Below are 12,436 nucleotides of genomic sequence, written 5' to 3' on the forward strand. Positions count from 1 at the left end.
TTGTAATATCTGATCAGTTTTCCCCAAACATTGATATTTAGGCAAATATAAAGGAGGCCTAGCACAGACATGACCTGGACCCAGGGCAGGCAGGCAGAATTCACCCTGGCTTTGAGGGACATATACTTTGGTCTGTCGAAAGATGTGCAATCAAAGGGAAAATGATGGGAAAAGTATCTTCACATATGGAGGTGTGGGGAAGTCATTCTGGCTTGTACATTTGTTGTTGTTCAGTCACTCAGTCATGTCCAACTCTTTGTGAGCCCATGAACTACAGCACGCCAGGCTTCCCTGTCCTTCACCATCTCCTGGAGTTTGCTCAAACTCACGTTCATTGAATTGGTGATGCTACCCAACCATCTCATCCTCTGTCGTCCCCTTCTCCTCCTGCCCAGCATCAGGGTCTTTTCCAATGAGTCAGCTCTTTGCATCAGATAGACAAAGCATTGAAGCTTCAGCTTCAGCATCAGTCCTTCCAATTAATGAATGTTAAGGATTAGTTTCCTTTAGGATTGACTGGTTTGATCTCCTTGCAGTCCAAGGGACTCTCAAGAGTCTTCTCCAACACCACAGTCCAAAAGCATCAATTCCTCGGCACTCAGACTTCTCTAGGATCCAACTCTCATAATGTACGTAACCACTGGACAAACCATTGCTTTGACTGTATGGACCTTTGTAGGCAAAGTGATGTCTCTGCTTTTTAATATGCTGTCTAGGTTTGTCATAACTTTTCTTCCAAGGAGCAAGCATCTTTGAATTTCATGATTGCATTCACTGTCCACAGTGATTTTGGAGCCCAAGAAAATAAAGTCTGTCACTGTTTCCAGTTTTTCCCCATCTGTGTGCCATGAAGTGATGGGACCGGATGCCATGATCTTAGTTTTTTGAACGTTGACTTGTACATAGTTTAACTTAAACTTTAAGTTTAGTTAAGCTAAACTTAACTTTAAGTTAAGGCCACGCCAGAGTGGCCTTTTATGTAGTCTATTGAATCTGCATTGAATTACATCTGCTTTGGCCATTGTGGAGGAGAATGCATTTGAAAGTCACAGTGAAGTATCTGTGGTTCAGACATCCAAGGTAAAGCTAGGTGGCCATTGTCGATGTGATTTTGGACATGTTCCTGTATTACTAAAAACTCGAGTTCTCAGAACTGCATTGCAGACCAGGACAAAAACCACAGGCAGGTGTGGTGCTATCTGAGAATGCAGGCTCTGCTTGTAGTTTACTTCACGGTCATGATCTCTCTCATGTTGTGCCTGTTAGATGTCTTACATTTCATCCCTTACCTGAGTGAAGGAAGTCTACTGAAGGACTGGGAAGCAACCAGGCCTCACTCTGAAATGAGCCTAGTTGCTGATCTACAGTGAAATGCCACAGCCATCTTTCTCTGGACTTCCATGAAAAATTGATGCAGCTGCTGTGACTAGGTGGAGATGACTGACAATGAGGGAAAAGACCCTCACCATCTTCCAGTCCTATATGCCAATACATCAGAAGGACCCCTGTCATTAAACATTACCATACAACTGACTGCCCATGAGTCCCCCTGTGTGGAGTGGAATAGGCTGGCTTTTAGACTCACAAGCCCAACAGTGGGATTAACCGGGTTTTGTTTGTTTGGAAAGACCTAAAGGGTCCACCCCTAATGGCACGCAACATATGTTGGGGGGTGGCAGACCTGTACTGTGACTGCTGACTGCTGCCTAGATCATCAGAATTTTAGAGCCAGGGCTTTCCCCTCCCCATGGGGGTGGGTCTGGATTTGGGAAAACTGGATGTAGCTTTACTTTCCTTATAACTGGATGGGATGCAGATGCCATTGACTTCCTCTCCATTGACCCAGTAAGCGCTTGGCTCCAAAATTTTCCCACATCCTTGAAAGTGACTGTTCTTACTAGGTATCTCACTCTTGATGCTCTTTATCTGCTGGTGTTTGTATTGTATTTGTGGTATATGGTTGCAGTGTCCCTCTACATATATGACCCCAGGAATATCACAGAAGTTGGGGAAACGAGCAAGATTCTAAGTGTTGTGCAGGGTATGTAGGGGTGGAATGTATGATCAGGCTACTTGAGGTGGTTGTATATCCCCTGCCAAACCTATGCCTGCTTTACCTACACCTACTCACATCACTGACCTTCCCACATACTTACCTCTGCCATAGCTAGCAATTGTTCTAACCTTTAGATCAGAACATCTCCACCTCATAACTTATCAGAGGGGTGGTGAGAGGTATGCCCCTCTCCCTGATAACTGATGAGCCAACCTGACATCAGTTCCTCCTGTAACGGATATATTCCCCCTCCCTCTGGGGAGAGAAGACTGGCCACCATGTTCTGCCCGCTCTCTGTCACACACCATGGAGTGTTGCTCCGGAATCTTGCTTTACATGGGTAAGATCCCCCATCCATGAAACCACTGATGTCTCTGTTGCTGACTCTGGGCTCACTCTTCAGTCTTGAAGCTGGATAAGTATAGGGCTTGTAGGCCTGCAGGGAGCAGCCCAACACTGGGAGCTAGGCAAAAAGCTGTTTTCTCTTTTAAAAGAGTGAAGTGAAAGCATAAGGCAAGGCCACAAGGAACAAAAAGCACTAATGTCGATAATTAAAATACCACAGTGTTTGGTTTTGATTGAATTAGTCAGAAATGTGTCCATTGTTCAAGACTGATCAGAATACAACTCAAACTACTTGCAATCAAAAAGAAAGTCTAGAGTTCATAAAGTTGGAAATCCACAGAGTCAGATCCTGCTGAATCGAGGTATTCAATGATGTCTTCATCAGCCTTCACTCTATCAGCACCTTTTTGGCTCTGGTTATTCTGCAATGGCTTCATTGATCCCTTCACAGGTTCCCAAAGAATCAGAAGTGCTATGCTTGTTTCTGTCACTTTCAACCTTCAAAGGAAAACAAGACCCTCACTGAACTAAGAGTTTCAGCGAAAGTCACAGTTACCAGCCAGGGTTGAGTCACAGCATAGACTCTGTTTATAAGACCTACTCCTGATCCCAAGATGTGGGCAACCCCACCTGAGAAACACTAATCAGAACTGGGAAAAGGGGCAATTCCCCAAAGGAAAAGGTGAAGACACAGTAAGGGGAAAAGGACACTTTGCAGGACAAGCAACAGATAACCACATTAGTTACCAACATACAGATAGTATTGTGAAGAGTAAATTTGGAAATACGCCAGACTCCCAGGACCCTCTTGGAATCCTCTCTGTTCTTTAATTCAAGGGTCCAGTGAGAACCCTTGGGCATCATTCATTTATTTAACAGCCATTTATTGAGCGCCAGCTCAGGGCTGGGTACTGGGGATACAATGGCAAACAGAAAGTGCACAGGTAAGAGATAGGATGGGCAATGAGAGTAACAGCAAATGCTTGTCAAGTGTTCATTAGGTGACAGACATGATGGTAAGCTTATTTATCTATTTTTAAGGGTGCTGTGAGCACACAGAGGAAGAAACTCTAGCCCAGACTTGGGGGACAAGGGAATGGTTCTAGAGGAAATGAAAATCAAAGCTGACATTTGAAAAATGGGTAGGAGTTGAGCTGGTCAAAGGGAGAAGTTGAGCTGTTCAAGCAGAAAAAACAGCACATGCAGTGTCCCCAAACCACGAGAAAGTGTTTCACAGGAACAGAAAGACTTACATAAAACCAAATCGCTTATTAATATAAATATCCCCAAGGGCAAAAACGGTGGTTTACTCGAATCACTTTGTGATCTCAAGCAGGTCACTTCTGGGTCTTTCTCACCAAGTTGTTACAAGGATCAAATGTAATAATGAATGTGAAATACTGTGTAAATTTTAAATCCTCTATGACTGTAAGGCATGTGCAGAAAACTGAAAGAAGCACACCAAATCATAAAATGCTGGGCAATTAAGGAAAGAAGGCTGACTCCGTGTAAGTGGGCTTCTCAAGAAAAAATGTTCTGTAGCTTTATAGTTTCTGCTTGACCACTGAGGCCTCCTTTTAGTCACTGAGGGGTTCAAACGGAAGTCTTTAGACAACAAAGACAGGGATCACACATTCTCTGTTTTGGCAACCAGAAATTTTGCAAGTTGAAGGGTGAGGTCTCTGGGGAAACAATGGGCACATTTAAGGAAGGTGGGTACAATTGCCACATTCTAAAACCATCCTTGGCAAGGTGGAGGGATCCAGGAACCTTGAAAGGAAGAAAAACTTCACCTGCCCATGTTCTAAGAGCATACTCAACAAGACAGACATGCTTGGAAGATTCCTGAAAGGCAAAGAGAATCCAGGGTGTGAAGTGAGTACGGAAGGTTACAAGTTCTGAATCTACGAGAAGAAGTAGAGGAAGTAGTTTGGGGGACTCGAACTCTGAAAACGTCAACATAAGGTATGTTTAAAGTGTGATCCAGGCCAGGGAGTCATGAATAATCAGTTTGTCTTGGAGAATTCTGGAATTATAAACAAAAGGATACAAAGCATTGTCCAAGGTAAATATTGACATGACTGAAGAGGAACTAGAAAAACTTTTAATGAAGCCAAAAATACTGCATCTGGGGAAGATGTTTCACATTCTTATAACAAACGCTCGGTACAAGAAGCCAGAGGACGACGGGTAAGATTGATTGTCCAGTAGATTGGAAAATTGAGTTAGAACAAAGGCTTTCTCCAATTTAGAACAGTAATACTATGAAAACACAAATATTAATTTTTAAGACCATGTTATTTCTTAAAGACAATTCTCTCTGCCAAACAATGATTTGCCCACAAATATGAGAGGATGAGAGGATTAGTGCTCTTAGCCCGAAGCAGCCATCCCGTTTACACTGTAGCAGATGTACAGAGGTTCCTTCCCCGACTGACTCCCAGCTGCCCAGAGGAGAGGGGTCTGGGAAGTCCCTCCCCATCAGCTGGGCCCTCCCATCCCCTGCAGTGACAAATCTCCATGTCTGCTGAGATGCACCCTGGTCCAGGAGAACAAGGGATGGACTCCACTTATTCCTTCGGTTTCATACCTTGCTTCCTTGGAGAACGTTCAGGTGGGGTGACCTGAAACTTAGAATAAACAGAAGCCCATTACTGCTGCTCAGCGGGAGCCAGTGAAGGATCTTGTCAGCAGAACAGCGCCATGGCAACCAGTTCTTCAAAGCATTTTAAAAAAAATACAAGTTGAATTTCATCTGGAAACATCCCAATTACCCAATTAGCCTAAGCTGCGAAGTCTTTTTAGAATAATCTCAGATCAGAAGCGAGTGAATAGCTCAAACCCCAACCAGTGCTTGCAATGCTCAGAAAATGTGAGTTTGATGGTACTGTCTTCTGGTAGGAAGACAGATCTCTATTAGCAGGAGGAGTGAAGCGAGTCTGCATTTTCACAGGATTCTTGATGCTAACGTAACATATGACAATATCCCATTGGGAGCCATGAGATTCTGGCTTTGTTTTTCCCCCTTAGCAGATGGGAAAACTAAGGAACTATAAGTAGATATATCCCTTGAGGAAACAGAAAGAGGCTGAGGTGGGGCGAGTCTGAATTTCTCTTGCTCTGTGTGTGTGGGGCGGGGGTGGTGAATCAGGCCCTATAGATTGCACCTTCATGATGTCTCTGTCCCTCACTCCCCTTTCCACCCTCTCCTGTTCTGGGTCAGACCTTCAATGTTTATCACCTAGACCATTACACTCTTCTCCTCGTGCAGTTGCTGGGCACATTTGTGAAGGCACAGGTCAGATCACAGGCTCCCAGTGCTCAAAGGATCAAAGCTTCCCTGGGCCTTAAAAAAAAAAAAAAAAGTTCACTGTGCTTAGGATGGCTGTCAAGGTCTCCTCACGGTCACAGATAAACAGAATTAAAAGAATTGTCCACTACACCCTTATCTGCCATCCAGCCACACCATGAACTTTCAACACTTAAATTTCCGGTTCTTTGTCAACCTAAAATTAACATATCCACCTTTGCTTTCTGTCACTCAGCCCTCAAGGCCCCGGCCCAGGGCGGCCAGTTCACGAAGCATTTTCATAATGCCTGGGGGTGTATCACTAAGACTTGAGAGACACTTGTCACATGCCAGGCTCTGTTCCAAAGCATTTCCCGGACACGGTTCTCCTCAAGACTATCCTATGGGAGGGATAACCCTCCTGACCCCATTTCGGGGATGAAGAAAAAGAAGCAGGAGGAGAGGCATCGTGGCCACCATCACAGATAGTAGGTGGCAGCCCCCCTCCAGGGCTAGTCCTATGGTTGCATTTTCCTTTTTTGGGGTAATGTTTGCTCTGCACACCCACTGCACCTTGAACCTCGAAGGGAGCATATTTATTTCACTCTCTTTTTTTCAAAACATGAGAGGTGATAAGCTGTGCCCCCAGTTTCCTCATCTGCAAAATGGGTATAATAACTGATTGTATACCTTTGTAAGGACTACATGAGTTACTGCATTAAGAAAAAAAAAACTTGTAAATATGCCTGGCACATAGCAAGTACACAATGAACATTAGGTATTCATTGATTAGACGACTGTTTCTCCAATAAGAATTTGAGCCCCTCTATATTGCTTGTCTGGCTGTGCTGGCATGGTGGCTGCACAGTGCTGGAGCAGCTGCTTGATGAAAGTGAAAGAGGAGAGTGAAAAAGTTGACTTTAAACATTCAGAAAACTAAGATCACGGCATCTGGTCCCATCACTTCATGGCAAAGAGATGGGGAAACAGTGGAAACAGTGACAGACTTTATTTTGTGGGGAATCCAAAATCACTGCAGATGTTGACTAAAGCCATGAAATTAAGACGCTCCTTGGAAGAAAAGTTATGACCAACCTCAAAAGCATATTAAAAAGCAGAGATGTTACTTTACCAACAAAGGTCTATCTAGTCAAAGCTATGGTTTTTCCAATAGTCATATATAGATGTGAGAGTTGGACTATAAAGAAAGTTGAGAGGCGAAGAATTGATGCTTTTGAACTTGGAGAAGACTCTCGAGAGTCCTTTGGACAGCAAGGAGATCAAACCAGTCCATCTTAAAGGAAATCAGTCCTGAATATTCATTGGAAGGATGGATGCTGAAGCTAAAACTCCAATATTTTGCTCACCTGGTGCAAAGAACTGACTCATTTGAAAAGACCCTGATGCTGGGAAAGGTTAAAGACAGGAGGAGAAGGGGATGACAGAGGATGAGATGGTTGAATGGCATCACCGACTCAATGGACATGAGTTTGAATAAACTCCGGGAGTTGGTGATGGACAGGGAGGCCTGGTGTGCTGCAGTCCATGGAGTCGCAAAGAGCTGGACATGACTGAGTGACTGAACAGAACTGAACTGATACAGCTTATCTTGGTATTGCCAAAACCTGGGAGGCTAATGTGGTGCTCAATACATGTTATTAGGTAACATGTACTAGTAACTAGGTAACTAGATTTACTAGGCCCATTACTATTCAAATATTAATTGACTTGATCATATTGAATATATACAATGTACTGATCACTTTCCAGGGGTTCCCAGGTGGCACTGGTGATAAAGAACCCGCCTGCTAATGCAGGAGACATGAGCGACACAGGTTCGATCTCTTGACACAGGGTCAAGAAGATCCCCTGGAGGAGAGAGTGGCAACCTACTGCAGTATTCTTGCCTGGAGAATCCCATGGACAGAGGTGCCTGGCAGACTAGAGTCCACAGGGCTGCAAAGAGTTGGAGATGACTGAAGTGAGTGAGCATGCATGCATGCATTGATCACTGTTCATCCCACCACGGTTAAAACCCAAGGGCTTTACTGTATCTGCATAGCACCCTCTACCCCAGCATGGAGTTCCTGTTCCAGTCATTTCCTCCTTTTCCCCTCTCCCTCTATCCACTTCCACCACACAGTGACCACCTTTCTTTTCTTCAGACATACCTGACAACACTCTAGAAGCTTTGCTATAACCCCTCCCTTATGTGGTTGTGTTTTTCTTAGACCTTGAGTTTCTTCCATGTCTATTTATACATTTGGTGCCTGTGTCCAGCCCCCAGTAGGAGGGAAGCTCCATGAAGACAGGGGTCCACTGCTTTGGTCCCCGTGCCCAGACAGTGAGTGGCACTTAGCCAATGTTCAATAGACATTTAATGACTGAATATATACAGGAATGAACAAATGACTCTCTAAATCCTACAACAATGCTTAAAGGTGGCTTTATAGATGAAAAGCAAAGGTGCAGAGATACTAAGTAATTCTCCCATGGGCACATATTTAGAAAGAGTCAGAGTTTGAATTTTATCCATGCCTCTCTGATTCCAAAATTCATCTCAATGTCTCCTAATCATAAGATGTTCAAGTGCCACCTTCAAGAGATGTGCCACCTTCCATATAACAGCTGAACCAATATATACCTAATATTTTTATTTTGGTCTTCCCTGGAGGCTCAGCAGTAAAGAATCCGCCTGCGATGCAGGAGTGGCAGGAGACGCGGTTTTGATCCCTGGGTTGGGAAGATCCCCTGGAGGAGGGCAGGGTAACCCACTCCAGTATTCTTGCCTGGAGAATTCCATGGACAGAGAAGCTTGGCAGAATCAGTCCATGGGGTCGCAAAGAGTCAGACACAACCGAAGCGATTTAGCACACACATAGCAGATTTTTAAGTCACATATATTATGCAAATAATTTTATTTTAAAAGGAAAGCAATCACTTCCATGAAATAAATGACAGTGAAAGAGATGTGTGTCCATGAAAATTCAAAATGTTTATCAATGTCTTTTGGAGCAGAAACTCACTTCCTGTTTTTGAAAACACTGATGCTGCCTCATTCTAAAACCCCTAGAGGCTGGCCCTGAATCCAGGAGTCAGAAGCTCCTACACCCACCAGTACGTCTTCTCAGTTCTTCCTGTTCACTCAGCTTTCCTGGGACAGTCACTGAAAGAAGGCCAGAAAGAGGCTTCAAACGCCCTTAAAACACACTTACACAAACACACACACACATCTCACGGGAAGTTCATGTGAGCCTATGAACACTACAGCTCCACAACTGAAAGCATAAGCAAGATGCAGAAAGTGAAGAAAGAAATTAATTGAAAACTTGAGGCTGTCAAGCCATACTGAGGAAAATCTCTCCCTGAGTTAAAGATCGCGGACATAATCAAGGAAAGTGGCTTCTATAAAAGCTTGATTGGTTGATCGAAATCTCCAGTCATCCCGAAAATAATTGCCTGGAAGAAAGCGCTGAGTGACCTGTCTGCTTGGAAGGGAGCAGCCAATGCTGACAATGGAAGGGGCTCCCCAACCAGCCCCCCTTCTGCTGGGGCCCCAGCAGTGATGGGCTGAATCTGCTTAAGGATGAACGCTGCCTCATTATTTTCTCCTCTGACATATGTGAATATTTCTTGTGGATGCTTACTCTCAACAACGTAGAAGACGTGTTTGTGCTCTTTGTTTCTGCAGCTTTTTCATTTCCATGTCAGTGTTTATAAATATTCACTCTGTCCTCCTCTTGGCAAGGCATGAAGCATGCTGGATAGGGCCACAAGCCCTCACTGCGGAGAAAGCTACTGGAATCGGAACTGTGCCAGGGGTCCCCAAACATCCTCCCAAGCAGGTCTTCCCCTGCCCTCGCTCCCTTCTGCCCCACCTGCTTCCTGGCACCACAGTGCTATCAAAAACTCGAACTCTTCGACAACTCTGTTGCCTACATAAGAAAGGCAGTCTGCCTTAATGTGATGTATGAGCCCCTTTCACGATCTAGCCCCTGCCTACCTCTTCTCAGCTTATCTCCCACATCTTTCCTGTATCAGCTAAAAACCTTGCATGTTGCTGTTATTGTTCAGTCACTACGTCATGTCCAACTGTTTGCGACCCCATGGACTGCAGCATGCCAGGCTTCCCTGTCCTTCACTGTCTCCTGAAGTTTGCTCAAATTCATGTCCATAGAGTCAGTGATGCCATCCAGTCATCTTGTCCTCTGTTGCCCACTTCTCCTGCCCTCCGTCTTTCCCAGCATCGGGGGCTTTTCCAAACAGTCAGCTCTTCACATCAGGTGGTCACAGTATTAGAGCTTCAGCTTCAGCGTCAGTCCTTCCAATGAACATTCAAGACTGATTTCCTTTAGGATTGACTGGTTTTATCTCCTTGCAGTCTCTGGGCCTACCTATAATTCTTTCCACTGCCTCAGGCCCACTTACCTCCTCTCCTCAGAATCCATGTCTTCCTTGGAAATTCCTTTTATCCTTTCAGACTCTGCTCTGTGAAGCCTTCTCTCACCTTGACCCTGCTCAAGACTTATAGAAAATTAAACAAATTCTTCTCTCATCAGGCTCTGACGTCTCATTGTCCAAAGGCTGCCTCACACACCTCCTTAATGAAGTCTTCCCTGATGGCTTTTTTTTTTTTTTTTTTTGGCTCAGCCACAGAGATCTCTAACTTCCCAGAGTTTTTGTTATTCAAATATGTGCCACACATCTGAACACCTTTTTAAATAATCACCTTAGATTTGAAGAAATGCCAAAAATTCTGACCAAGTAATCCTCTTCCAGGAAATAAGCAAAAAGCAGATCAAAGTTTTATGTACAGAGACATTCCTTGAATCATTTTTTGTAACTACAAAAAAAGAGGGAACAACCTAAGTGTGTAACAGTGAGAGGTGGTTATATAAAACATATTCATATAGCCATCAAAAATATTTTGAAGAACATATAAGGATGTGGAAAAATGGCCATGAAATGTTTACTTAAAAAGCAGAGTCTAAAATTGTATGTAAAATATGATCCCAGGTTTATAAAAGAATATATCCTCTTTTTATAGAGAAGAGAGAGAACAGGGTGATGAGTGGTGTGGACTCCAGAACCAGGCTGCCCAAGCAGGTTTGATTCTGTGGTCTTGAGAATGTTCCTTAACCAGTTTTTAAACCTCACTTTGCTTGTCTATAGTATAGGGATAATAATAGCACCTTCCTTATGGAGTTGCTATGATGATTAAGTTACTTAATACAATATAAATTACGTGACAATGCACCTGGCACATTGTAAGTACTATTTAAGTGTCAGTTATCTTTGTTATTATATATTAAAAAAAAATACTGCCCTTTCTGGTTGATAGAACTATGATTGATTTTTCTTTACATTTCTTTACATTTCTCTATCCTTTTCCCCCCAAATTGCCTATAATGAACACACATCACTTTTTTAATCTGAAAGACATGTGATATATTTAAAGAAAGCACCATTCAAAATCTTTGTTATTCTTGTCTCCCAGTCATGGATCTTTTATCCTCTCTTTCCCCTTCTTCTTTTGAGATAAAAACAGAATGTCACCTTGGGCAAGTCTCAAAGTTCTCTTGTGTCTCAGGGTTCTCATCTGCAAAATTAGGAAAAAATAATTCCTACTTCATAAAGAAACTACTGAGAAACACATAAAATTGAATAGGCCTGGTACATAGTAGGGACTCAGGAAATGTTAGCCATCAGGGTCATGATAAAAATTCATAATGGAGTAGCCTGAATATAGATGTAGGGGAAGAAACAGCTTTGGGGCCAGACTAACTTGAGTTTGAGTCAAGGCTCTGGTCCCTACTTGCATTGCACCATCCAAGGTCAAGGAAATTCCACCCACCCTGTAGTACCAATTATTTTCTCTCTTAACCCCCTATTTATTGCCTGTGGAGTACTTGCCACCATTTATTTTTCATTGATTTATTTTTTGGTTATATTTTTTCTGTCCTCCTAATTAGATGTCAAGCCCCATAAAGGCAGGGATCAAGTGTTTCACATTCAGCATGCTAGCCTCAGTGCTGGCTCAATGCGTAGGAAAAAAAAAACAGTGCTCATTACATAATTTTTTGGTAAAAGAATACATGGTCAAATGAATAGATGAACTTGGGCAAATTACATTATTTCCCTTGTCTACTAAGAAAACCGAATGATACAAGGCAAACGTGGTGCCTGACACATAGTAGGTGCTCTTTTATTAATATCTCCTTTCTGGGTATTCGTCAGATCAACTTTTAACAGAATGACACATTTTCTAAAATTAGTTTGAGCGTCTGGACAAATGCTGTTCTGGAAGCATCTTAGACAGTTATCCCTTGTGCCTGAGCAATTTCTTGATAAAGGGAATTTTTTCCCACAGAATAGAGCAAAAGAAGCTTTGAAGCTAGAATTTTTATAGTTCACACTCCGTGCATGCCAGACGCAAAACTCACTTTGAGGCGCTAATTGGTGACGTAAAAAAAAAAAGGAAAGAAAAATGTAAAAATGCAACAGTGGGTTTTGGCAGTAAGGAGAAGAGGTTCTTTTCGATCTAAAAATGGTTGCCATCTCAGTTTTTCCTGCTTTAATTCATTTCTTAAGCAGAGGGCAAAAAAAAAAATGATGATTAAGATGTGTAATGGAAAATTTTCAAAGCAGAGTGAGGAGGTGACTATAGACCATATGTTGCCCAAGAACGGAGCCTTCAGCAAACGCTGAGGAAGAACAAATGTGCTGATTTGCATGCTATTGGAGAT

This window comes from Muntiacus reevesi, chromosome 2 (assembly GCF_963930625.1).
Source record: "Muntiacus reevesi chromosome 2, mMunRee1.1, whole genome shotgun sequence".
In the NCBI taxonomy this organism is placed as follows: domain Eukaryota; kingdom Metazoa; phylum Chordata; class Mammalia; order Artiodactyla; family Cervidae; genus Muntiacus; species Muntiacus reevesi.